The sequence below is a fragment of the Magnolia sinica genome, chromosome 2, assembly GCF_029962835.1.
Source record: "Magnolia sinica isolate HGM2019 chromosome 2, MsV1, whole genome shotgun sequence".
Classification (NCBI taxonomy): Eukaryota; Viridiplantae; Streptophyta; class Magnoliopsida; order Magnoliales; family Magnoliaceae; genus Magnolia; species Magnolia sinica.
Window position 1 is genome coordinate 34,819,959 of NC_080574.1, and position 2,050 is coordinate 34,822,008.

Here is a 2,050-nt window from a genome sequence, read left to right on the forward strand (position 1 = left end):
TTATGTTACTTGAATCAAGCAAGAGGGCTCCCTAATCACTACAAGTGAATCCTTGACACCCTAGTTCCCACCTTTAAATTCTTAGTTTTAATTATTCTATTCACAATTACTCTCTCAAATACTTCAGAATTAATTTCACATCTTCTTCCAGTTCTACTTCTACTTAATTTCAAAAATGTACAAGATCAGTCCCTATGTATTCAACCTCAGTCTTACCGAGATTATTACTACATCATGACCCTACACTTGGGGTTGTTAGCAAGTTTTTGGCGCCATTGCCGAGGACTAACGGTTGCGTGTTCTGAGATTGACTAGTTTTGGAATTAGTTTAAGATTAAGGTTTTTCTATTTTCTATTTTTAAGTTAAGATTTTTTCTGAGTTATTTTAGAAACTAACTTTGCTTTCTATTTCTATGTTTAGAAACTTTCCTTTTCTGCTTTTAGATCTACTTTCTAATTTTAGGATAGAAAATTTCTTAATTTATTTTTAGAAACTAACTTTTTCTCTTTTTAGAAACTTTCTATTTTCTATTTTTGGAAACTTTCCTTTTTCTATTTTTAGAAATCAAGTTGCTTTGTTATTTCTTTTTTTTAAGAACTAATTCACTTTCCTTTTTCTTTTGGAGGATCCTAACATAGAATCTTTTAATTTGGTAACTTTTTTCTAATTATATCTCTTTCTATTTGTAGATTTTTATTTCCTTCTTTTGGAGGAACCTTTTAATTTGGTAACATAGAGTGTTTCATGCCCAAGTGGATCCGTGACAGCACTCGACGTCTTTTGACTGAAGGAGTAGTTGAGGGGTTATCTATCCATCACAAGGTTAGACACCACTCGAGATCTTCAAAGTTAATTAAGGTTATGGCTGCAAATCAACCTATAAATCAACCATTGAATCAGCTATAACCTAGAGTTACAAAAGTCTGAGATGAGAATGCGATGCACCATGCACCCCCGCCTCATACTCTACGAGATTACTTACAACCAACGGGGATGAGCACCCCTTCTTGTGTGATTTTTTCAGAAAACACAGGAAACATGGATATCAAGTCTGGAGCGATCCAACTCCTTCTCCTTGGACTTGAATTTGAAAGTCCATACTTGCATTTGCAAGAGTTTGACGATGTTATAGCCACTTTATACTTTCCTAACGTGTCTGAGGACATGATCAGGCTGAAACTCCTTCCTTTCTCCTTGAAAGAGAAAGCTAAGATGTGGTTGCACTCACTACATCTGTGATCTATTGGCACATGGAATGACATGATGAAGGAATTCATAAAAAAATTCTTTCCATATCATAAGATGAACACCATCAGGAATTTGATCATGAACTTCACCCAAAAGGAAGATGAAACATTCTTCCAATGTTAGGAGCGGTTCAAGGATCTCGTCAGTTCATGCCCACAACACGGTTTTGAAATGTGGTGCATGACTACTTTCTTCCACGATGGACTGACATCTTCCGTGCACCAATTCATCGAAATGATGTGTAATGAGGAATTCATGAACATGAATGTTGATGAGGTGTAGGATTACTTTGACAAACTCGCTGAACCACATAATCATGGGACATCACCCCAAAACCTAGTACCACATCTAAGCCTTCTCAAGCAAGGGAAAGAGGTGGGATATACTTGTTGAAAGAAGATGATGATATAAATGCTAAAGTGGCCAGCCTTGCAAGGAAGGTCAAGGCCATGGAACTTAAAAAGGATAAGTCTAAGGAAGTTGTTTACAGTATCTGTGCTTGCAACATACATACAACTAAAAATTGCCCAACGATACCTACTTTTCAAGATGCACTAAATAAGCAATCGAATGTCATAAACAACTACCAAAGACCTTTCAATGGACCCATCTCTAACACATACAATCCTAGTTGGAGAAATCATCTAAACTTTAGTTGGAGGAATGGATGAACTGCTACTCCTCAAGGAATCCCTAACCAATTCTTGAATCAAGGGAAACCTCAAGAGGATCCGGTTAGGAACATATTCAAAACCAAGGGCTTATCACTCAGAGTATATTACAAACCCTTCAAGACATTTC

The 2,050-nt window shown here is 36.4% G+C and overlaps 1 non-coding gene across 1 annotated transcript; it reads right to left on the reverse strand.

Annotated features, from left to right (window-relative positions):
• Positions 1-1,309: 1,309 nt before the first annotated feature.
• LOC131238268 (small nucleolar RNA R71) lies at positions 1,310-1,416 on the reverse strand. Its single transcript, XR_009167674.1, has one exon. It is a non-coding gene; the product is annotated as a small nucleolar RNA R71 (small nucleolar RNA).
• Positions 1,417-2,050: the final 634 nt, after the last annotated feature.